The 27,345-nt window shown below is 36.0% G+C and overlaps 1 long non-coding RNA gene across 8 annotated transcripts in view; it reads right to left on the reverse strand.

The window, feature by feature from the left end:
- Positions 1-27,345, reverse strand: part of LOC308611536 — a 185,325-nt gene that overhangs the window by 95,352 nt on the left and 62,628 nt on the right. The window contains exon 3 of one of the 8 annotated variants that reach the window (XR_014014953.1): positions 9,294-9,317. The exons of 6 other annotated variants lie outside the window; for them this stretch is intronic. This is a non-coding gene — a long non-coding RNA (uncharacterized lncRNA). Of the gene's footprint in view, positions 1-9,293; positions 9,318-25,716; positions 26,935-27,345 lie in introns of those variants that run through there. One more of the 8 variants, XR_014014954.1, reaches the window with a different exon arrangement.

The raw sequence follows: 27,345 nt of genomic DNA on the forward strand, positions 1-27,345 counted from the left end.
TTTTTCTGTAATTGATTTCTAGTTGAAGTCCATTATGGTCTGAAAATATACTTTGTATGATTTCTATTTTATATTTGTTAAGGTGTGTTTTGTGGCCCAAGACGTGGTTTATTTTGGTCAGTGCTCCATGTGTGCTTGAGAAGAATGCATATTCTGTTGTTGGATGAAGTATTCTACAAATGTCAATTAGATCAAGTTGATTGATGGTGCTGTTTAGGTCAACTATATCCTTACTGATTTTCCGCCTGCTGAACCTGTCCATTTCTCATAGAGGGGTGTTGAAGTCTCCAAAAATAACAGTGGATTCACCTAATTCTCCTTGCAGTTGGACCAGTTTTTGCCTCACATATTTTGACAGTCTGTTGTTAGACTGTACACGTTAAGGATTGTTGTGTCTTCTTGGAGAGTTGACCCCTTTGTTGTTATGTACTGCCCCGCTTTATCCCTCATAACTTTCCTTGTTCTGAAGCCTGCTTTGTCTGAAATTAATATAGATCCTCCTGCTTTCTTTCATCAGTGTTACCATGGTACAGTTTTCTCTTTCCCTTTACTTTTAATCATCTGTGTCTTTATATTTAAAGTGGGTGTTTTGTAGACAACAAATAATTGGATCTTGGTTTATCCACTGACAGTCTGTCTTTTAATTGGTGAATTTAGAACACTTACATTTAGTGATTTTTTTATATAGTTGGATTAATATCTGCCATATCTGTAACTGTTTAGTATTTATTATGTGTATTCTTTTTTTCTTCTTCTCTTTTTCTGCCTTTTCTGATTTTAAACAAGCACTTTATATGATTCCATTTCTCTCTTCTCTTAGCATGTCAAGTATTCTTCTTTAAAAAATATTTTCATGGTTGCCCATGAATTTGTAATATACATTTACAACTAATCTAAGGCCACTTTTATATAGAACATTATACCACTTCATAGGTAGTGCAGGTTCCATTATAACAGAGTTCCCAATTCCTCCCTCCTGTCCCTTGTAACACTGATGTCATTTATTTCACTTATCCATATACTATAATCACCCAATACACTATCATTAGTATTATTAGGTCAACTGAGAATAAGAAAAATAAAAGTTTTGTTTTACCTTCATTTATTCCTTCTTTGCCCTTCCTTTATGTAGAGCTGAGTTGTCCTTTTCCTTCTCCTTGAAGAACTTTTTAAACATTTATTCCAGGGCAAATCTGCTGCTGATGAGTATCTCAGTTTTTGTTTGAGAAAGTTTTTATTTCTCCTTCACTTTTGAAGGATAATTTCACTAGGCACAAAGTTCTAGGGTGATTTTTTTTTCTTGCAACACTTTAAATATTTCACTCAATTCTCTTCTTGCTTGCATGGTTTGTGATAAGCCCATAATTCTTATCCTTGTTCCTTTAGAGGCAGGATATTACTTTCTTCTGTATTCTTTCAAGATTTTATCTTTCAGCTTCCTACAGTTTTAATAAAATATGTCCAGGTATAGACTTTCTCCGTATTTACATGCTTGGTGTTCTCTGAGCTCCCACAATCTATGGTTAATCCGTCATTAATTTTGGAAAATCCTGGGCTGTTATTTCTTCAAATATTTCTTATTCTCTCTTCTCTCTTTCTTCTCCTTTTGGTATTTCAATTACATGTATATTACACATTTTGAAACTGTCTCACAGTTCTTGGATATTCTGAGTTAAAGTTTTTTTAAAAAATTCTTTTTCTCTTTGCATTTCAGTTTGCAAAGTTTCTACTGACAGACATATTTTCAAACTCACTTACTCTTTCCCTGGCCATAGGCAATATACAGATGAGCCAATTAAAAGCATTCTTTATTTCTGTTATAGTGTTTTTCGTTTCCAACATTTCCTTTTGATTCTTTCTTAGAGTTTCCCTCTCTCTGCTTATCGCTCATCTGTTCTTGCATGTTTCTGCTTTTTCCATTAGAGCCCTTAACATGAAACGATGGTTATTTTGGATTCCATGTATGACAATTCAAAAATCTCTGTCATATCTGAATGTGCATCTGATGCTTGCTTTATCTATTCAGACTGTTTTTTCTTGCCTTTTTATCATACCTTGTAATTTTTTGTTGAAAAGCCAGACATAATGTATTGGGTAATAGGAACTGAAGTAGATAGACCTTAGTGTGAAGTTTTATGTTAATCCAGGTAGGTGTTGGTTGTGTTTAATATTTACTGTAGCTGTATATGTCAGAGACTTCAATTTCCTATAGTGTCCTTGTTTTCATCTCCCTTGGTGTCTTCAGATTCCCCTAAGTCTCCTCCTTATATAGAGCCTATGCCTTGCAGCTCTTTCGGCTATGATCCTCTGTTACCATACTGGAGCCCTGTTGATGTGGTAGTAAGGAGCTGGGGGGGAGGGGATATGATTAAATCTGTCGTTTAGTGGTCCTGTGTCCCTGGGTTATTCACAGATGTTTCTAACTCTTTTCTCTCTTTCTTTCTTTTCACTTTTTAGAAGAGATAAGAAAGCTAGAGGGAACTGGAGTTGGATAACTTCCCTTCTCCCATGTGGGATAAGTCTCTGGTAGTCTTTTCCTCTGCGGAGTAAGCTTCTGTTATGGAGAACATTCAGGGGATATTTCAGAATGTTTTCAAAATTGTTACTTTTCTTCCCATTCCCACACTCCTCCACCAGAAACATCAGAATTTTTCATGGCTCTTCACCGTGACAACCTGGTGGGGTTCCCATAGGCGAAACCCATGAATAGGTGGAGGCCCCCCTAACATAATGACCCGAGGAGTTTCTCGCTCTCATGTTAGCCCATGTGCATCCTCTAGCAATTTGTCAAAGTGTCCTTTTAAGTGTTCCTATCAATTTATGGCTCCAGTGGCCTCTGCTTGAGGTAAGCTGACCTCAACTATGATTCTCTGCATTCACCCTCTATGAAGATTTTGGAGTGATTTGCCCTGTGACCTTAATTCTCTAATGCTACAAGAAAAGTCACTGACTTTCAACTGGTTCAGATTTTGCTTCTTCTAAAGACTGGAGTAATGACTCTCAAGCTCTTTAAGTGTTGGAGCTGGAACCAAAAGTTGCCTCTCAAAGAATGATTCTTTATTTTCTTGTTCCCCTGCTCACATTTCTCAGTGAGATTGGTTGGGTCAGAGAGACACCTAAGATAGGAAGTTCAAGGAGAGGATAGAACATCATAGGCCAGGCAGGGCCAGTAGTTCTGGGGGAACTAAGGCTTCCAGTTGAAGCCCATGGCCCATCTGAGTGTTTGGAGATCCCAGGATAAAATCCAAAGCATAACTTTGCGGCCCTGGGTTGGGTTATTTAGAGAGTTTCGGATCTCTGCAGGAGAACAGAGTTCTCCATTGCTTGATCATGCCTCACGTTCTCACGTCAGGCCTCACTCGACAGAGCCTTCCTTTATGCTGGGCTGATCAGAGCAGCAATGCTGAGCCTCTGAGAGCCTCTGAGCAGAGCCTGGAGCCTGAGCTCCAGGATACAGGGTCCTATCTGAGGGACATGGATGTGACTGTTGGCCTCAGATGCTAGGCCCTCCTTGGGCAGATGACTTCTGACTGAGAATATCAAGTGTGGATCTCATAGATAAAAGTCCTTCTTTGAGTTTGTCAAAGAAGAAAAAAATCGAAAGCATTTTAAACCTTTAAAATTGATAAAAGGAAGGAACATAAAGTTCTATTGGTTCCGGAAGATCCCACATACCACGGAGCAACTAAGCCCGTGTGCCGCAACTACTGAGCCTGCGCTCTAGAGCCTGTGCGCCACAACTACTGAAGGCCGCGCACCTAGAGCCCATGCTCCGCAACGAGAAGCCACCGCGATGAGAAGCCCGCACACTGCAACAAAGAGTAGCCCCCACTCTCCGCAACTAGAAAAAGCTCGCGTGCAGCAACGAAGACCCAACACAGAGCCAAAAATAATAAATAAATAAAAATTTTTTTAAAAAGTAAGCAGCTATGAGCTGCTATAAACCTACTGTTTCTTTACTTGATTTAAATGAATTTAATTCTTTAAATAACTGAGCAGGTAGAGAAGTTAGACTCAGCCATTATTAGAGGTACCTTATACAAACAAAGTGGTATAAAAACCCTGTAACATGAAAGTGTTGTGGAGGTCCTTCTGGTCTTCTGAGACCGGGACACCTGTACCTTTATGTCCCATTTATAAATGTTCCTGTATAATGTTTGGGATGCTGAAATATTCGATGAGATAGATACACCATGCCTATTACATGCCTTCCCTATATCTCTCTCAACTACATCCCTCTAATGAGTTGGTGCAGCTCCAAGGCTCTATCCAGTAACAAGGTAGTGTCAGGCAGTGCTTGTTGTACTCACTGGCTTTTAATCCTCCAACTGCCTTGTAATCTCCTCCTTCACACCTTGATGCTTAGAAATGGCATATTTCCTGAGGAAGAGGTTTCTAGGGAGTCCTGGATACTTGCTTGAAATGGGGACAGGAGGATGGAGGAACAGAAGGGAAGATATAGGGAAGATGAACGGATTTTTTTTATATAAATTTTTCTGCCATAAAAACTATAGGTACCAAGCAAAGCAATCAGGGAAATTTATATTCATGCATTAATTGACCACTTACAACGATGAGTAGATAGAGAACATTAGATAGATTAAGGAAGTATCTAGGAGGTAAAATGGATAAGATTGATAATGGATAGGATATAGTGGCTGATGTGAGAGGTTGAACTCAAGGATTATTGTTAGGTGCCTGGTTTATACAACTGGGTGAATGGTGTCACTACACACTAAGACAAATGAAAATGAAGGAGGAGAGATTCGGTAGTTTAGGGAGACCATGAGTATTTAGCTTTATGTATATTTTAAATGAACAGATTTAGATGTTAAATAGGCAACTGGATTTACAGAATTCAGATTAGAGGTCTCAGGTACACAAATGTCCAAACTTTATGGAGTTGGTAACTGAAGCTGTGTGTTTCTGTGAAATCATATTATGAGTTCTAGAGTGAGGGGACATAATGGCCTAGAACTGAATTTTGAAGAATTTCAACATTTCATGTCTGAGGAGAAGGATACGTACCTGCAAAGAAGATAGAGAATGAACTGCCGCAGAGATCAGAGGAAAACCAGAGGAGTTGTGGGTCAAGGAAAATCAAGTCTCAAAGACAGAAGCAAATCCTACTTACAGGTCAAGTAAGTAGGAGATAAAATTTTCACATCACATCCATGGATTTGGAAATAACTTATGAAGTACCTTTTTATTGGAGTAATAAAAGATGGATTCTATTGGGAGTGGGTTGAAGCATGAGAAGGAAGTAATAAAGTGAAGGTATCAAATATAGATAAACATTTTTAAACAGCTTTATGGAGGTACAACTGATGCACAAAAAATGGCACATGTTTAATGTATACTATTTGATGAGTTTGGACATATGCATAAACCCATGAGACAATTAACACAATCAAGGTAATAGACATATCTGTCCCCTCCAAAAGCTTGTGTCCCATTTTTTCTGTGTGTGGTAAGAACACTTAACATGAAATTGACCCTCTTAACTAATTTTAAGTGCTTAACACTATTGTTAACTACAGACACTATTTGTACAGCAGATTTCTCGAATTTATTCATCTTGTATAACTGAAAATTCATACCTGCTGAACAACAGCTCCCCATTTCTCCCTTTCCCCAGCCCCTGGCAACCAACATTCTATTCTCTGCTTCCATGAAATCTGATTATTTTAGGTACCTCATATAAATGGAATTATGCAGTATGTGTCCTTCTCTGACTGGCTTGTTTACTTAGCTTATTGTCCTCCAGGTTCATCCCTGTTGCCACAATGGTAGAACCTCCTTCTTCTTTTAAAGTTGAAAATATTCCATTGTAAATATATACTACATGTTTTGAACCATTCATCTGTCGATGGACAGTTTGGGAAAAGCTTCTTGACATTGATCTTGGCAATGATTTATTGGCTATGACACCAAAAGCACAGACCACAGAAGCAAAAATAGACAAGTAGAACTACATCAAAATAAAAAGCTCCTGCACAGCAAAGGAAACAATCAACAGAATGGAAAGGTAACCAATGGAATGGGAGAAAATATTTGAAAATCATATATCTGGTAAGAGGTAAATATCCAAAATTTATAAGGAATTCCCACAACTAAGTAGGAAATAAACCAAATAACTCGATTAAGAAATGGGCCAAGAACTTGAATATACATTTTCCAAAGAACACATATGAATGGCCAAAATGTATATGAAAAGGTACTCAGCATCGCTAATCATCAGGGCAATGCAAATCAAAATCACAAAGAGATATCACCTCACACCTGTTAGGATGCTTAGTTTCAAAAATACAAAGGTAACAAGCACCGGAGAGAATATGGAGAAATTGGATCTCTTGTACACTGTTGGTGGGAATACAAAACGGTATATAGTCACTATGGAAAACAGTATGGAGGCTTCTCGAAAAATTAAAAATAGAACTATCATATGATTTAGCAATCCCACTTCTGAATGGATATATGTATATATATATGTATATATATATGTGTGTGTGTGTGTGTGTGTATATGTATAAGAGAACTGAAATCAGGATCTCAAAAAGATTGCACTCTCATGTTCATTGAAGCATTATTCACAATTGCCAAGATATAGAAAAACATTTTCAAGAATTATTTTAAAAACTGTGCCTTTGAAGAAGAGATAGTGTGGTAATTAGTAATAGAAGTCAGGTGGAGAAAGGTGAGTTTGGCTTTGCTTTTCTTTTTTGCTTTACTCTTCTTTATTATTTTTCCCAATTTGGAAGATTTTAGAATGTTTCAAAAAGATAGTGGAAAAGATCCAGATTAGAGAAGGTATTGAACAAAATAAGGATCCTTAGAGAATGCAAGGTGATGCAATCCAAATCAGGAGTAAGGGAATTGGGTTTAGTAGGAATAGAGCTTCTGTTCTGTTAAATTACCAAAGGAGATAAAGATGGCAGCAGATGTAGTAACTCTATTATGTTAATGAACAGGAAAGTTCTCCTAATGTTTTTTCTTTTCTTTTCTGTGAATTAAAAGAGATTATCTCCTGATATTATAGCAAATGGTGGGGACATGCCATTTAAGAAGAGTGCACTAGCTGAATCACTTTGTTATACAGCAGAAACTAACACAACATTGTAAAGCAATTATACTCCAATAAAGATTTTTTTTAAAAAAACAAAGAATAGTGCAGAAAGAGAGAACAAACTGTAAAGAGTGGGAAATGATGGGTCCAGATTAATGTAGCAGAATTAAAGGGCAATATTAAAGGACCTTTTAGGTTAGTGATCATGAATTTATAAAGGAAACAATCTAAACTATTATACACTTTACTTGGGAAGACTTTGAAAGCTGGAGATCAAGAAAAGAGAAAGCAATGGTTTGGGTTGATCCAGCATAACTAAAAGACACTGGAACAGGGCTAGGGACAAACACACTATTAGATAATGGACACTGGAATGTAAGAGAGAGTAAGGAGAGATACAAAGGCAGTATCAGGAGAAAGCAAGGGAGTAAACAGACTTGCGTCAAAGTACTATCATAGTGGTGGGGTATTTGAACAAGTGAACTGGAATGTGAGAAGTTATTGTAAAGGGATGGCATATTTGTGTGAATAATTTTTAAAGACTATTTCTCTTTTTCCAGCTCTGATTTTTATTTTAGAGGACTGACTCTTGAAAACTCGGTTTCCCAGGATTCACTGACAACTAGCTTCCAATTAATTTTGAGTAAAGGAAGGACTGGTGAGAGTTTGGAAGAAGGGGATAGGGGAGAACCCAGAATGCCCTCTTTCTTTGAGTTGTATATACAACTGAGGCTTCGTCTCCCTCATGCGTCCAATTCCTGCTCAAGGGCTTCTCCCTCCATGTTCCCAGCACCCACCAGCAGTCTCTACATTCATTACCGTTCTGCTTAGGGGATTCAGTCTTTCCAAACTCTAGGTTGCCTTCCTATTTCATTTGACTCCAGCTTTTATAACTTTTGAAACAAGCTCCTTTTATTAAAATCTACTTTCTAAACTTCCTGAAGCAGATTTCCTGTCCTGCATGAGTAATCCCAGGAAAAAGATGCTCAAGATGGGACTCTGGAATAAGGTTTTGAGCTTGAATGTAGTAGTGACTCCACTGCCAATGCAAAGACAAGTGTTTCTTCCGAGTAGTGGAAGCAATAAATAAATTACCAGCAATATTTGCTTTGAACATATTGCCAGTTGAAGACAATACTTTTACATGTCAAGCGGCAGCTGATTTTGTCTATTACAGCAGTAGTAACTACAAGCTCCACGGGGACCATTAGCTGCTTCTTATAGCACCAGAGAGCTTACAAAATGAAAATGTTTACACTTAATGTTAAAAGGTGTTAGGTGTTTAAACTCTCAGATCCAGGCATGGGAAGACACAGAGAGCCACACTGAGGGCCTTAAAATTTTCTCATGTCTTATAGCCACACAGCAGACATGGCTGAGGATCAAGTTTCAAATCTAAAAGTGTGAGTTGCAGAATTAAAATCCAAGTTCAACGTACATCTGTGCTAAGTCTCACAGATGAATATCAGGACATTGATCAGGAAGAGCTGGGTATTAAGATAAGGATATATTGAGTATTCAGGATAAGTGCAGGTAGGCAGACTCAGATTAATTTGAAAATTTTTAACCCAAATCTTCCTGTGGTTTCCTCGCCAAAGGAAGCCACCCTTCTTCCTCCCCATTTGAGGAAACTAACCTTCCCTTACTTAACATATCTCTAAAGACCTCATCTAAATAGGTTAGTTTTCAAGGAAATTTCTACTTTTCTCAAGATGCACCCACATCAGCACTTACTGCATCCTAATAACTACAGTCAGATTCCACCAGGCCCCAGGAGGCAAGTATAATGTCCACCCTGGTAGGAGTTAGCATATACATCAAAAGAAACGCTATATCCTGCTAATGTCTATCAGCAGAAACCTGTAGAATGTGTGTGTGGCATATGGTTTTTTTGGTTTTTTTGTTTGTTGTTTTGCAGTACGCGGGGCTCTCACTGTTGTGGCCTCTCCCGTTGCGGAGCACAGGCTCCGGACACGCAGGCTCAGTGGCCATGGCTCACGGGCCCAGCCACTCCGTGGCATGTGGGATCCTCCTGGACCGGGGCATGAACCCGTGTCCCCTGCATCGACAGGTGGACTCTCAACCACTGTGCCACCAGGGAAGCCCTGGCTTATGTTTTATAAGTGCTAGACTGAGAAAGATGGAATATAAAGTTGGAAGGGGTTGAATTTATTATAAAGAACTTACCTGAGATTCAAAGTATTAGCTCTAGCTGATGGAATTGGCTCTAATCGTTGGCTTGTTTGGCTGACTGAAACATAGATTCAATAGTCAGCAACATTCAAAGAGGGCAAGATGCCATAATTTATCTGACAGAATGTAAACAAAGGAATCCATGTGCTTAAAATGAGAATGTTGGAGTGGATTAAGTATGTGAAACCCACTCAACTATCCCACAGTTATGCCCCCACAGAGGTCATCGATAACATTCTTCTTCAAGACATTAAGACATTCATTGATGAGAGAAATACAAGCATCCTTGAAAACCTCTGTGGCATCTGTCTTCTGGGGGCTAAAGATGACAATGTGGGATAGCACCAATGAAATGGCCGCCGTGCTTTTAACAGGAATATGGGGTTACAGAGTAGCAGAGGTTAAGTTGTAGCATTTAATATGAGAAACAAGGTGAGTGCAATTATCATAAAGGTCAGCAGGGCAGAGTGGCAGTATTTTGACCCAAAGTGACTTCCAGCAGTAACAGATTAATCACATTTACACTGGGAATTACATTGATGAGCAGGCTTGAACTGTATAAATGAAAATAAAATTCAAGCACAATGAGCAGAAACCTGCATTGATTTTCCAGGAGTGAAAATTACAGCCTCGCCCAGACCTAAACCAGAGATCAGGTGGCTACAATAGCTTCAGAAACTTTGCTGCAACACTGTCAAAAGTATAGAGTGTGATTTTTTTTTCTCCAAGTCTACCTCAAAGGGGTTTACAATTTTCCGGGGGGAATGTTTAGAAAGAAAAGTGGAAAACTCAGAATTTTTCAGAGATTATTAAGATAAATTTACACACCTGAGGTTCCAAAACATCACTGTGGTCTTCAGGTCATAATAGGGCTTATGGAAGCCATGTGATAATTGGAATTTTGACACAAGTTCACCTCACTAGAAATCCTGTGCAGTGACCTACACTATATTTCCCCATATCTGAATATATTTTTGGAGTACACATACTTGAAAAATGACAGAACTCTCAAACAACGTAAGTGCTATTAAGAACGGCTACTGCCTGACATCCATTAGGATAGCTATTATTAAAAACAATAATAAATAACAAGTATTGGCATGGATGTGTAGAAATCTGAACCCTTCTCCATTGCAGTTCCTCAAAAAATTAAACAGAATTACCATACGATCTAGCTATTCTACTTCAGAGTATATATCCAAAGGAATTAAAAGCAGGGACTTGAACAGATGTTTGTAATTTCATGTTCTTAGCAGCATTATTCACAATAGCCAAAAGATGGAAACAACCTAAATGTCCATCAACAGAGGAATGGATAAACAAAATGTAGTATATACATACAATGAAATATTAAATGACCTTTAAAAGGTAAAAATTCTGACACACACTACGATACGGATGAACTTTGAAGACATTATGCTAAATGAAATAAGCCAGAACCGAAAACACAAATACTGTGATTCCAGTCCTATGAGGTACTAGAGTAGTCAAATTTATATAGACAGATAATAGAATGGTGATTGCCAGGGTCTGGGTGCAGTGATGAATGGAGAGGTGTTGTTTAATGGGTAGAGAGTTTCAGTTTGGGAAGATGAACAAAGTCCGGGAGATGAATGGTAATGATGGTTGCACAACAACGTGAATGTACTTGAGGCCACTAAATGGTACACCTAAACATGGTTAAGATGGTAACTTTTATGTCATGCATATTTTGCCACAACTGGAAAAAAATACATAGGAAGGGCCAAGTGGAAGCTCCTGGAACTGTCCCTACATGCAAACAATACCAAAAAAATAGCAATAGCACATATCTGGGGAATTTGCAGAGACTAAAATAACCATGCAGAGGGTAATCTCCATCACCTGCCCCATTTAAATAATCTGTTTGGCCTGGAAAAAAGGCAAATAAGTCATGGACAATGATTGTTGATTATCATAAGATAATGAGGTACTAATTCTAATCAAAGCTGCTGGATTTTATGGGCCTTTTTTTCCTGGAACAAATCAAAACATCTCTAACTCCTGATATACAGCTATTGATCTGGCGAATAGTTGTCTCCACATCAAACAGCAAAGATAATGGAGCAGTTTACTTCTATCTGACAGAGACAGAAGTACACTCAAACTCTGTCTTACTTGAGTGCTATGCCAAGTCTCCCGATGTCTATAAGATTATAGCCCATAGGGAGATTAGTCATCTGGATATCACAAAAGCATTATGATAGTCCCTTGTATTGATGAGTTTATGGTGATTGGACATGAGAAAAAGTAGGAAGTACTCAAGTTGTGTCAGTAAGATACACAGATGTCAAAGAGTGGGAAATAAACTCCATGAAAATTTAGGATGTCAAATATATCACAGCCTAGGTATGATAATGCACACAAACAGAAACCAACCTCCAGAAAGCACTGAACATCGTGTTGATTTGTTTTAAAGATGGAGGCAGCACACAGCTAGGATTCCGAACGATTTGTTACACACTCCCTTTCCTAAATCCCATTCCTGATAGTGACTGCTCTTTCCTTTTACCCCTTCTCTCCTGTCCTCACCCTTCCTTTATTGTTCCCTATCCTTCTTCCCCTCTGCCCTCTTTCAGTCTTCCTCATAGAGAATAACCTGGGCTATTATTTGTATTCTTTACATTCTTTATATCTCTCTCCCGTCCACCCCCCACCTCAACAAAGGCCTTGTACCAACTAAGAAAGGAAACATTTCAAGTCCTCAGAGTATTGAGAGGAAAAAGTTATGGGGAAATAGCAAATCCTGACAATTTAAATATTCTCTATGTATCACAGAAGTATATTTATCGTAAATAAATTCATACATGCAATAATAGCACAAATAGAAAATATTCACAAGCTACCAGACTGCCAAATTCTGCGTGAGATACAAAATCACATACCCATACTATCTGCTTTCCAATTTATAATTAAAACCATGTTACTGCAGAATTTTAAAAATAGCATTTTGATAATTATAAAAGAAAAAATTATAACTACATCAAAATTGTAAATTTCTGCACTTTTAAAGACACCATTAGAAAATGAAAGGGAAAGCCAAAGATTGGAGAAAATATTCATGAGATATAGATATAGATATAGATATAGATATATACATAACATAGACTGGCATCCAGGATACGTAAGATGATCTTACAACTCAATAGTGAAGTAGTATTTGGGGGAAATATGACTTCAGAATTATAAGAAACAAATATTTGTGTTTAAGCCACCCAGCCTATAGTATTTTTTCTTGAGATATAGTTGAAATATAACATTATGTAAGTGCAAGGTGTACACTTGTTGGTTTGATACATTTGTATATTGCAGTATGATTACCACCAGTAGCATTAGCTAACACTCTATCATGTCCCGCAATTATCATTTTTTTGTGGTGAGAATAATTATGATCTAGTCTCTTAGCAACTTTGAAGTTTATAGTACAGTACTGTTGACTGTAATCACCATGCTGTGCATTAAATCTCCAGGGCTTATTTACCTATCAATACCAGTTGCAAGTTTATATCATTTGACCAACATTTTTCCAATTTCCCCACCCCCAGTCCTGGAAACCACCATTCTACTCTTTGCTTTTATGACTTTGGCTTTTTTAGATTCCATATATAAGTGATATAAGACAGAAAAAGACAGTCTATGGTATTTTTGTCATAGTAGACCAAACAAAGGAGTATTTGGGAGATGCCATATCATGTAAGCTTTTTAGTCAATGGTGAGAAATATTGATTTTATTCAATTACAATAGGATAGTGCAATGCAGAGTTGGGTTTGGAGGCTTAAACATGGGAGAAAAATGACCTAATTTTTTTTTTTAAGATTATCTGCGGTGGGGGCTTCCCTGGTGGCACAGTGGTTGAGAGTCCGCCTGCCGATGCAGGGTTCACAGGTTCGTGCCCCGGTCCGGGAAGATCCCACATGCTGCGCAGCGGCTGGGCCCGCGAGCCATGGCTGCTGAGCCTGCGGGTCCGGAGCCTGTGCTCAGCAATGGGAGAGGCCACAGCAGTGAGAGGCCCGCGTACCACAAAAAAAAAAAAAAAAGATTATCTATGGGGAGTTTCCTATAGACAAATAAACAAGGATTCAAGAAGAAACTTTAGAAGGCCCTTTTTAAGAATCCAGGTAAAGGATAGCAGATTAAGGTGGTAAAAAGAGAAAAACATTAACTAGCAATTAACTGAGAAATAGATTTTCAGGAACTAACCCCACACATTTAGATAATTCATCTGAAATACGCTATTTGAAAATATAGTTTCTTAGGATGCATCATATCTCTGAAGGAAATGCTAAAATACCAATGGATTGATAGTCCAAGCAATGAAGATTTACTGAGTGGTGTGTGTGTGTGTGTGTGTGTGTGTGTCGTCCTCAACTGTCCTAGGTTCAAGGAAAGGCAAATAGAAATAAAACCTTCATGTTGGAATACTGTCCCACAGTGAGTAAAGGTATCATGTACTTTTAAAATTATATTTATTTAAACAAAGCCTAATATAATGGGAAAAATAAACTAGACCTGGAATCAAAAGACCTGAGTTTGAATTGCAGCTTGTTTAATTACCAGAATATTAGGTTCGGGCAAGTTGTCCACATTTGATCAATTTCAGGTTCCTTATTTACAAAATGGTTGGCTGGATGGAGTGATCTCTAGGCTCCCTTCTTGCATGAGATTTTGTTATTCTACAACACCATATTGGTATTCTCATTAAAGTGAATTTCAAGTGTTTGGTCAAGAAGAGGCTCATTTATTTACTTCTTTTATTTCAAATTTAATAATAATGTAAGCCCTCATCCCATCAGGCAAAGAAGAAACTCTACCAGTTTTGTCATCATTCAAGAATCCATTTCTTTCATTAGGTCACATGAACATTCTAGAGGCTTAAAATAACCCTAGAAAGTGTGGTAGAGGCTCTGTATTTGGGCCTTAAACAAAAGATATATCTTGTTGAACTTTCATGGTGGCTTTAAATCTGCTGACTCTACTGCTTCACTGATAAACTGGAATAACAGGAAAGTTGGTGCCTGAACCCATATTAATTGCATGAAGTGCATAACCACTGTTTCTGAAATCTTTCTCTATCTCTGGAGACATGCCCTATTTTCACACTGCCATAGTGAATGTTTAAGTCTTCTGCTACACGAAGATATGTCCCTCTTTCCAGCCTCAGGGACATCTATCCCTCTTCCTTTGGAGTCTCAATGGCTCTCCTCTGTTTCCTCTCTCTCTCTCTCTCACCTAACATTATTCTTTCAAAGTATTTGTGCTTTTCAAAGAACAAAGGAAAATCTGTCAATTCCAGGAATCACCAGCTTTTCACCCTAACACAAATCTCCCCTGAAGTAATTAACAGCAAATGTTGACTACCATCTTGAAGTGGTGGTAATAGAGTTGTTGGGGAAAACAAACACAAATTAAAGTTTCAATAAATTATACTGCCATAACTACAAATAATTAGCTCTTCAAGAAAGCAGATTTATATATCGACAAAATCCTTGTTTTGGAGCCTTCTCACCAAATAGCCTTAGTCTTTAAGGGAACAATCAATGATCTGAAATTTATCCCTCACCAAGCATACTTTGAAAAGTTCATTCTACTATACAGCTCATTAGATCGAACTTGCAATAAATCTTAACAGACTCAGAGAAGAAAATGTTTATTTAAAGTGGTAAATTTTTCAAAACTTCACGTGGAGCCTGACCGTGTTTCCAAACATCTGATTCCTGCATTTCGCTTCAGATCATCCCCAATCATTAGAGAGATCTCTAACCAAAAGGTATGTAAATCTTCTATGTTCATGTTGCTATATCTGACTACATATATATTCTTATTTAACACACACAAAAACTCATGCACACACTGTCTCTCGCTCTCTCTCTCACATACATACACAAACACACACACACCCATCCCTTCAGTTCATATATTTGTAAACCTACATACTCTTTTTGTAACTGCAATTTATGTTCTAAATCCACATTATGTTATTATGATCCACCCATGTTAATACACACAAAAACATTTCATTCAATTTACCTATTGTATAATATTACTTTTGAAAACAAACCATAATTTATTTATCAATTCCCTTTAAGAAGGGAATTTAGGTAACATCCACCTTATTATAAACAGCACTACATTAAGATTCCAATGCACCTAGCTTCTAATGTAGATAAATAAGAACTTCCTTAACGATAGAGAGGCTGACCTTTCTATTATAATTTTCGTGGCCACCCAGATTTATTCTTTTGTGTTTTTATTTGTCCATTTGTCTATACTGCTGTGGAAATGTTTCAATATTAATGTCAAATAATCTGTTCAGCTTTTCTTCATACTTTGTGATTGTTTAAATGTTGTGTTTAAGACACCTTTCCCTAACCTGATTTCATAAAGCTATATCCATATTTTGCTTTTAAAGTATTAATGTTTTTTCTTTCATATTTAATTTTTGATTTGAACTGGAATTGATTTTCTCATTTCTTTAAGATAGGGGTCTAACCCTTTGTCCATATGAATTTCCAATAATCTCAACACCATTTATTAAAAGGTTCATCCTTTCTCCACAAATCTGTAATGTTACCACATTAGTCTTTTTTTTAATCTATCTATGTTCCTGGGCCCTATATTCTGTTCAATTTTGTTTGTCTTATACCTTTGCTGTGCCAGTACCACACTCTTTTAATTAATATGACTTTAAGTGTTTATATCAGGTAGCATAGGTTGCCCTTTCTTCATGTTTCTTAATGTTTTCATAACTTCTTCAAAAATTTTTGGCTACTTTCAACTCCCTACTTATACGTAATGGTCACCTTGGCTAAGACACGGTAACCAGACATTTGGTCAAACATTATTCATGATATTTGTGTGAAGAATTTTTTTAGATGAGATTAACATTTAACCCAATCAGTTGAAAGTCTTAATAGAAAGAAGACTGACGTCCCCTCAAAAAGAGGGAATTCTGCCAGCAGACTGCCTTTGGACTCACACCGCAATATCAGCTCTTCCCTGGCTCTCCAGCCTGTTGCCCTGCCCTGCAGATTTTTTGCACATACACATCTCCTATTGGCTCTGCTTCCGTTTCTCTGGAGAACTCTGCCTAATACACTTCTCTCCCATATAAACTTTAGATTTAGCTTGTCATGGCTTATGAAAATATCTATTGCAATTTTCATTGTAATAGCAATGCATACACAAGTTAGTGGCATGGTCAATTATAAGATATTGATTCATGTTTTCAAAGAATATTACAAAGTGTTCCATTTAATTTTTTACATCCTTTAAGAAAGCATCATTTTCTCCATGAATATTTGACTCACATTATTATATTTATTCTCAAATACCTGACATTTATTATTTTATTGTGAATGATATTTTTACTTAATAGTAAACGTATTAATGGAATAGTATTTAGTAATAGTAGTACATTTTCTTACTGGTTGTTGCTAATATTTTAAATTCTTATTGGTTTTTGTACATCAGTCTTGTATCCAGCAAGTTCAGAGATTACAGATTTTCTTGTATTTTGTACGCAGACATTTTCCACTTCTTTTTTTGTTTTCAAATGTATTTTCCACTGGCTTTTGCTTCTGTACATATAAATTAATCTTGTGTTAATATTTTATTTGGAATAGTTTTATTGATCTCTATAAACGGATGTGTTGTATATTTTATTTATTTATTTTGGTTTGGCTATTGTATATTGAAAAAGTGAGTATACCCTCTTGTTTCACTCTCTGAAAAATTTTATATAAGATAAAGGTTAATTTGAGTCCTGAAGGATTTGCAAAGTCACTTTTAAAATGTCTGGTCCTGGTGTCTTTGTTTGCTGATTTGTAGACATTTGACCAGACTATCCTATTCATGTAAAAGTTGTTAGTATACTATGTTTCTCTATTTCCTCTTAAGACAATTGTGCTAATTTTATTTTTTAATTCAATTTTTTATAAATTTTCATATTAATGGCATAATACTCTTTACTTTATTCCTATAATTAGTAAAACTCCAAATATATGTAAATAAAACCCCTTTTCTTTCATAGTTTTGTTTGTGCCTTCCTCTTCTATGAACATAAAAAAATACCATTCTTTATATTTTCAAAGAAACAAAATTGAAGTTTACTGATCCTCTCTACTGTCTATTTAGATCCCATTTTTTACTGACATATAATTCACATACCATCGAATTCACCTATTTATAGATTTCAGTGATTTTGAGTATATTCACATATAAGTGCAACCATCATTACAGTCAATTTTGAACATTTTTATCACTTCAAAAAACAAATCTAATATTCTTTAGGCATCACCTCCCTATATTCCCACCCTACTTCCCACAAGCTCTAAGCAACCACTAATCTATTTTCTGTCTCTGTAGATTTCACTATTCTGGACATTGCATAGAAAGAGAACCATACAATATAAGGTCTTTTGTGACTGACTTTTTTACTTAGCATAATATTTTGAAGGTTCATCTAGGTGATAGCATGCATCAGTATTTCATTCCTTTTTATAGCCAAGTAATATTTCATTGTATGGACATACCAATTCTGTTCATCCATTCCTCAGTGGATGGACATTTTGACTGTTTCCACTTGTTTGCTACTATGAAAAATGTTGCTATAAACATTCTCGTTCAGTTGGTGTGAACATATGTTTTCATTTCTCTTGGGTATACATCTAGGAGTAGAATTGCTGGGTCATATGGTAATTTCATGTTTAATTGTTGGAGGAACTGCTTAGATGGTTTTCAATTGAGTGATGCCATTTTGCTGTCCTACCACTATTTTTGGAAATAGTGTGAAGTGTGAGTCCTCCTACAAGTTGGTGATTATTGATACCCTCTATAGTTTGTTTTCTGTTTGTCCTACTTGTTTTATTAATTATCTCTTCTTCTATGGCACAATCTATTTAATTCTTATGTTGCAAACTTAGCTAATTAATTTCTAATAAGTTTCCTTTCAAATATGTGTGTGTGTGTGTGTGTGTGTGTGTGTGTGTGACACAGATTACAAGTATTGATTTACAGGTTCCCAGCAAGGGTTTTTTTTTTTTCAGTTCTAAATATTTAGTAAATTCTGACAGAAATTGTCATTAAATAATAAAATAGAGCTTACAGTTTCAAACTTAATAGAGTAAAAGTAGACTGCTATAAATATTTCATGATTCTAGAAGAAAAAGAAAAATATGAAAGAATTTAGACAAGTAGGAAAAAAAGGAAGATTTAAACCAAATTAGTAACTACATTTTTTTTTTTTTTTTTTTTGCGGTACGCGGGCCTCTCACTGTTGTGGCCTCTCCCCTTGCAGAGCACAGGCTCCGGACGCGCAGGCTCAGCGGCCATGGCTCACGGGCCCAGCCGCTCCGCGGCATGTGGGATCTTCCCAGACCGGGGCACGAACCCGTGTCCCCTGCATCGGCAGGCGGACTCCCAACCACTGCGCCACCAGGGAAGCCCTGTAACTACATTTAATGCAAATGGATTGGCTGCTCCAAATGAAAAGAAAATAAGTGTCAGATTGTATAAAATGACATGTAACTATGTGCTATCTTCAAGAGACATACCCAAAGAAAGTGGAAGAAGTAAATAATAAATGCAAGAGCAGAAATTAATGACATAGAAAATAAACAATACAAATTCAAAAGCTAACATTTGGCTGTTGAAAATACTAATAAAAATGGCTATCTACTTGAGAGTCTTCTCAAGACCAAAAAAGAATAAAAAAAAGATAGAAAGCACAAGAAACCAATATCAGAAAGGTAAAAGGGTCATATATCACATACATGTTACAGACTTTACAAAGGAAAAAGTGAACAAAGAGTTTTCAAATAAATTTTAAATTTTATAAAAATCACAGTCCTCTAGAAAAATATAACATCAAAATAGATTCAAACAGAAATAGAAATTTATACATACATTTATACATTACAGACATTGAATCAGCACTCACTACTCTCACCATGAAGAGAGCTGAAATCCAAGATTTTTCACTAGTGTGTTCTAAAGAAAGGAAGAATTCCAGTAGTACACAAACTCTTTGAGAATAGAAAGAGGGAACACTATTCAACTACTTTTTAATATTTTCTTCATTTCAAGACAGGAAAGGACAGGATAAGAAAGGATAATTAGAGGTGACCTTACCCAGGAAAACAGATGATAAATATAATATAAGCAAACTGAGTCCAACATAAAAGGCTAATTTCATGACAGACAACCAAAATTATTTTAGACAACAAAATTAATAATAAAATTAAACATACAAAAAAATTAAATCAAAAGTTTCTTATAATTTCAGCAGTCGTGTGTGATTTTACAAAAACCCGCAGCTAATCTTATCAAAGTAGAAACAGAAACTTTCTTAAATGAAAATTAGCTATCTACCATAGAGTAACATTATAGATACAGGTGAGATGATGAAAGATTTAAAGATCAGGAACAAGACAAGGATGCCCCCTGTCACCACTCTATTCAGTATTGTACTTGAGAGTTTAGCCAGTGGACAAAGTCAAGAAAAAGAACTAAGATGTCTAAGGATTAGAAAAGAAAACACACAACTTGTTCTATTTATATATGATATTGTTGTGTACAGAGAAAACACAAAATAATGTACAGGAAATTGCTAGGATTTGTAAGAGAGTTTCATAAGATTTCTAGATAAAAATCAATAAAAATAAATTGTATTTTTATATAATAGCATCAAACAGAAAGTGATATTAAAAAATCCTTTTAGATAGCACCAAAAAGCTGAAGTAGCAATAAATCCAATAAGATATACAAAACCTTTACAGACAACATTATAATACTTTTTCAAAGACCTTGAAGAAATCAGAAATGAATAGAGATATATTTTGTGTTTATAAGTTGGATATCTTAATAGTGAAAAGATGTTAAGTCTCTAAAGATTAAGTTATAGAGTAAGCAAAATCTAAGTGAAAATGCCAAAGATTTTGTTTTGGACCTGAAAAACTTCTTTAAAAATTTATACGGATTACAAAAGCCCACCACACACTTGAAGAATAATATAAATGTGGGAAAACTTGTTCTACTGAATATTTAGTGTTCTTATAAAGCTATAGTAACAAAGAGAGTGCAGTTTTGATATAGAGACAAACAAATGAACCAAAAGAAGACTTAATAGAGACACAGAAAAACAAACCAAAACATATATTATTAAAACAAAATCATATATATATGTATATGTACACACACACACACACACACACACACACATGGCAACTCTGCATAACAGAGGTATCACAGCACCTCAACAAAGACATAACAAACTTTTCGATTAAAAAATGCTGAGCACTAGGGTATCCATGAAGAAAAAATAATTAAAATTGTTTCATATTGTAAACAAAATTATTTCCAGATGGATTAATGACCTAAGTGTGAAACGGTACCAAATATATTTTAAAAGACAATATAGGAGGCTATCTTTAAGCTACAAAGTAGAAAGATGGAAAAAAGTATAAGCTTTAAAGGAAAAGATTGATGTATTTACCCACATTAAATTAAGAAATATTTTCCAACAAAAGAAAACACAAAGATAGTTAAAAGAGAGGTCATGCCACAGAGTTTGAAAAGATCACTGCAACATATAAAACCAATAGAGAGACTACTATTCCAAACGTGAAAAGAACTTAAAAAGAATAAAGCTGGAGGTATCTCACACCCTGACTTCAGACTATAGTACAAACCTACAGTAATCAAAACAGTATGGTACTGACACCAAAACAGACATATGGAACAGAATAGAGAGACCAGAAATAAACCTATACACTTATGGTCCATTAATCTAAGACAAAGGAGGCAAGAATGTTCAATAGGAAAAAGGTCTCTTCAATAAGTGGTGATGGGAAAACTGGACAGCTACTTGTGAAACAATTAAATTAGAACACTTTCTCACATCATATACAAAAATAAATTCAAAATGGATTAAAGACCTAAATACAAGATCAGAAACCATAAAACTCCTTGAAGAAAACATAGGCAAAACACTCTGACATAAATAATAGCAATATTATTTTGGATCTGTCTCCTAAGACAAAGGAAACCAAAACAAAAATAAACAAATGGGACCTAAATAAACTTAAAAGCTTTCGCACTGAAAAGGAAACCATTGACAAAATGAAAAGACAACCTACTAAATGGCAGAAAATATTTGCAAATGATATGACCTATAAGGGGTTAATATCTAAAATATATAAACAGCTCATAAAACTCAATATTAAAAAAAAAACAATTAAAAATGGGCAGAAGACCTGAATAGACATGTTTCCAAAGAATACATACAGGTGGCCAATAGGCACATGAAAAGATGCACATCACTAATCAACAAAGAAATGCAAATCAAAACCACAATGAGACATCACTTCATACCTGTCAGAATGGCTATCATCAAAAAGACTACAAATAACAAATGTTGGCAAGGATGTGGAGAAGAGGGAACCCTAGTACACTGCTGGTAGGAATATGAATTGGTGCAGCCACTATGGAAAACAGTATGAAGGTTTCTCAAAAACTAAAATTAGAACTACCATAAGATCCAGCAATTCCACTCCTGGGTATATATACAAAGAAAACGAAAATACTAATCCAAAAAGATGAATGCACCCAATGTTCACAGCAGCATTATGTACATTACTTACAAGAGCCAAGATATGGAAGAAACCTAAGTGCCTGCTACCAGCCAAATGAATAAATAACATGTGGTATGATACACACACACACACACACAAATTTTACTCAGCCATGAAAAAGAAAGAAATCCTGCCATTTGCAACAATATGGATGGACATGGAGGGTATTATGATTAGTGAAATAAGTCAGACAGAGAAAGACAAATACTGTATGTTATCATTTCTATGTGGAATCTAAAAAATAAAATGAATGAATATAACAAAACTGAAATAGACTCACAGTTATAGGGAACAGACTCGTGCTTACCAGTGGGGAAAGAGAAGGAGGAAGGGGCAAGATAGGGGTAGGGGATAAAGAGGTATAAAATGTGTAAAATAAATTAGCTACAAAGATATATTTACAGTTCAGGAAATATGGCCAATATTTTATAATAACTTTAAATGGAGTATAATCTATAAAAATATTGAATCACTATGTTCTATACCTGAACATAATATAATATTGTAAATCAACTATACTTCAATTACAAAAAGGAAATAAACTCTTAAAAGCAAGAATACAAAGGCAAATAACCCAATAGAAAAATAGGCCAAAAATTCAATAGACCCTTCAAAAAACAGCAAATCCCAAAAGCCAATAACTATATTTAAAATTGTAAAATATTTATATTTTCACTAGTAATCATGAAAACTAAAATTCACACCATAATGAGGTACCACTACACACAGATTAGATAGGAAATATTAAAATAAATGATAACAACTAATGTCAAGGAATTTAAATATGAATCACCACCACTGTTGGAAGTGTAAGTTGATTTGACCACTTGTCATTATCTTGTGGTTTAAGGACATATTTTCTCTGTGACTCAGCATCTCATTCCTGAAACTTCCCTGTAACCCAGTAGTTCACTCCCTAGAGAAATGTGTTCTCCTGTGTACTAGGATACATATATAAACATGTATCTTGTTCAGCACTGTTCATGACAGCCATAAATAGAAAACAACACAAATATCTATCAACAGTATTATAGGAATGTGCACATAAGTAATAAATCTACAAAGAAAAACAATGAATGGGTTAACATAAAAGTTAGGTAAGTGGTTATTGTTTGTGCTATGGGAGGAGGGTTTTGTGATGATGCAAGGCATGGAGGGGATTCTTGGTTGTTGCCAATGTTCCATTTCTTGACCTGTGTGATTGTAACAATTGTTATTGCTTCATAATTGTCATTAAATGTACATAGAGTCTATACATTTTCCATCTAAACTCACAAAGAAAAGCAGCTATTGTGCTTACCACCTACGGAGTTAAGTACACAGGAATGATGCTACAGATGAATACTTATGTCTCCATAGAGATGCTTGCTGGCCACAAAAGTTAAAGCACCAGGATAACTGCCTTTCCTTATTTTCAAATTCCAAGTCTCACATAAATGCACTGAGTTTGTGGAATTTCTTTTACATAAAGATCCCAAGCTGAAAGAGGGTCTCGGATATTTTTTTCTTAACTTCTAACCTCTGCCTTAGGAAGGTACACTAGAAAATGCAGTAGCCCCCTTATCCTCAGGGTATACGTTCCAAGACCCCAGTGGTTGCATGAAACAGCAGAAAGCATCGAATCCTATATGTACTGTGTTTTTTCCTATACTTACATACCTATGATAAAATTTATAAGATAGGCACAGTAAGAGGTTAACAACAACTAATAATAAAATGTAAAAATTATAGCAATATACTATAATAAAAGTTATGTGAATGTGGTCCCTTCCTCTCTCAAAATATCTTATTGTACAAATTTAATGCCTCTTCCATCTTAAGTAAGCACTTATCATGCACTGTGGCCATAACTTTTGCAATTTGAGGTGTGACCGCAAACCTAGCATGAATTTATTTTTCCTTCTTCACAATTTCACATACAGAAGATTCATTCTTACCATAGATCTTAGCAACCTCAGCATGTGATTTTTTCTTTCCTTATTAAACCAAGAACTTTCACCTTTTCACCTAAAGAAAGTACTTTACAGCTTCTCTTTGGCATATCCAAATTGCCAGCATCACTCCTCTTTTGCTTTGGGGCCATTATTAAATAAAATAAGGGTGACTTGGACACAAGCACTGTGATACGGAGACAGTCAGTTCTATAACCAAGATGGTTACTAGGTGACTAAGGGGTGAGATACGCCAGACAAAGGGATGGTCCATACCCCGGTGGGTGGACGGATGATACAAGATTTCATCACACTACTCAGAAATTTATGAATTGTTTATTTCTGGGAGTTTCTATTTAATACTTTTGGACTTCGATTGACCGTGGGTAACTGAAACAGCAGAAAATGAAACCTCGAGTAAAGGGAAATGACTATAGATCAAATAGATGCTGAATGCCAATCCACTTATTTCACTCTAGGAGTAATCTTGGATGAATCAATTATAATACCATCTGAACTCTCCAAATATCTTTAGTTCTTTCAGATTGGTAAGAAGTGGTCTTGTTAATGACATAAGTAATTCTTTTCCCCCTTGTCAATAAACAACATGGTGCACATATTCACTGAAGTGTCTCAAAACTCACACCTGTTAAATGACATTTTCAAATTAACTTCCTTAAGGTGATCTTGCCCTTAGAGAAGTAACTTTTCTTGCTTTTTCAGAGTCCTTAACTCCAAGAATCAAGTTTATTATTTAACTATACCTACACTCCCAAATACTCTCACCAATAGCCACTGTCCCCAAAGAGTTTAGACTCTAGTGTTACCCTGAAGCATTTTTTCAAAGGAAAAAAAATCTCCCTAGAAAAAAAGTATTTATATTCTCTTTAGGTTGTCTTCCTATGGGTATCAAATAATATTCACTCCTTCCTTAAATCTAACACAGACAAAAAAATTCCTGAATCTATACCATGCCAACTTCTGAATTCTGAATTTGGGATAGAGTAAATTAATGATTAATAGTTTCTTCTTCAACTTCCTTTAGTACAAACACACACACATCCTAACTTTCTTAGTCTTTTACAATACCATCACAATTGAATAAGATTACTAACTTCGATACTAAGATATCATAATATAGGATTTCCTACTATGGTACCATAAAACATTGATCTCTGATGGCTCAATCACACTGAAAAGCTCTACAAACTCTAGGGTTCTACAGCTGTAGTCCTCCTTTTGCACTGCTTATTGAGAGGAAAAATTTGTATTCATACCTTATAACTTCTCTTTAAACTTGCCTTCCATTCTTAGGTTACTTAAGATTTTGTATATTCAAATCTGTCCATAAATTGGAGTCAAATATTACTCTGATATTTGATTAGGTGCTAAAATCAGTGGAAAATATTGTTTAAGGGAGTAAAGTCAAAATTAACCTTGAAAATCTCTTAAATCCATCATAATATACACTGACCACTAAATAATTTCTATCAGTTCCTCTAAAGCTTATTTAATCAATTTCCCTTACCCATCCTCTCAATTAACTATTCAATGAATTATTTGAGAATGGCAGAGAATCATGAATTCCTAAATAATGCATTCTTCTTCTCACGTACCTACTGGCTGTCTTTTCACTAGTTTCAAGCCCTGTTTCAAATGTAGCTGGAGCCAAATACTGTATCAACTGCATTGCCCCCATCAATATTGCCATATCATTCAGGGACTTTTCCTCTGTCTTCAGAAACGATCTAATTTCCCTTCTATCATCCATTTTGGATGATGCAGATACACAAATGACCTTCCCCAGACTTCTTCCCTCTCTTCAGAGCCTGATAACAGCTGGTGAAATTTTCCTATGGGAAACTAATAAACTCACTAGAAAGTATTAACCTAGGCATTCATGTTAAACCATGCATTCTCAAACTTGACACTCAGCCAGTGCTTCCAGGCCAAGATTACTACTTTTCTCAAGTTACTCCCCTGCTGAAAGAGCATTCATTACATCAATATACAAAAGCTGTGAGCACTCCCCTTCCTCAGCAACAATCTGGTAGTTTAGATAAACGGTGGAGTATTTCTTGGCTAATTTCTATGGTAGTCTTAGATGGAGGCACAGCCATATGTTATGTCACAGTACAGTAATCTCAGACAAGACCACAAGTATATAAATCCTTATTTATGTAGACTTGAATATCTGGAAGAGCATGAAAGTGGGTCTGTTACTAGAAGAAAAGCCTACTTTACAATACAAAACACATAGAGAACAGTGGAGAGCATGGATAGTGTTTTCCTCTTTTCCATTTAAAGTCTATACAGGTTTCAGCTTAAAGCTGCATCTCTGTAGGTTCTCCCTAACTTTTCTCCTCTTCACCATGACCTTGGTTTTTTTTAGCTTTCTTCTTACTCTGCAAGGCTTGATTAGCAGTCAATAGGCTCCTTTCATCTTCTCAGCAAGATAGGCTGTGGGAGAGGTCAGGCACCTTGAAGGTCCTACGGAAATATGTTTTAATCTTTCAGTTAAACATCTACAATCAAAATTTCTCTTGCAAATGTTGATAGCCTTTATTTGGTGTTATGATAATAGAAACTTTCTTTTCTCATCTAAGCTAAGGCTCTCTTCTAGGAGGGGGAAATGACCAAAAAAAGGGAGGGGGGACTTGGAGAAAACAGATCTTGTCTTACTGCATAACACTGAAGACAGAGAACACAATTATATGGCACTTTTTCTTGAGGAATGATGACATTGCACTGTGGTATTCTTTTTTTCTTCTTTAATTAATTAATTTTTATTTATTTTTGGCTGCGTTGGATCTTCATTGCTGCACGTGGGCTTTCTCCAGTTGCGGCGAGTCGGGGTTACTCTTCATTGCGGTGTGTGGGTTTCCCACTGCGGTGTCTTCGCTTGCTGCGGAGCACGGGCTCTAGGCACGTGGGCTTCAGTAGTTGTGCCATGCAGGCTCAGTAGTTATGGCACACGGGCTTAGTTGCTCTGGGCATGTGGGATCTTCCTGGACCAGGGCTCGAACCCATGTCCCCTGCCTTGGCAGGCGGATTCTTAACCACTGCGCCACCACGGAAGTTCTGCACTGTGGTATTCTAATGAGAGAAGTGGAATTTTTTTAAATTGTTTTGCATAGAGGGAATTTACCACCATAGTGGTGATATCTGACTTCTCTTGTGTCTTAACTTCTGAGACCTAAAGCCATTCAGCAGTGTTTTCTTGGTAGCTCTTGAAATACCAGACTGTAGTAGAAGAAATTACAGACCTTTCTCCAATGTCTAAAGCCAGTTTATTAACCAGAAGCACAATTTAAGGACTCTGTACTTCAAATAAATCAAATCCTTATAGTCTCTAATTTATACATAATCTTTCAGTTCCATTATTTTTCATTTCCAAAGATCATTTTTTTAAAATCCACTAGGCTATATTTTCTACCTAAACTATATGTTCCATTAAAATAAAAGTATGGGGGTTGCTAAATGGGCCAAGATCCTCTCGTGTTCTAT

Source organism: Mesoplodon bidens, assembly GCF_964165515.1.
Source record: "Mesoplodon bidens genome assembly, contig: HAP1_SCAFFOLD_231, whole genome shotgun sequence".
NCBI lineage: Eukaryota > Metazoa > Chordata > Mammalia > Artiodactyla > Ziphiidae > Mesoplodon > Mesoplodon bidens.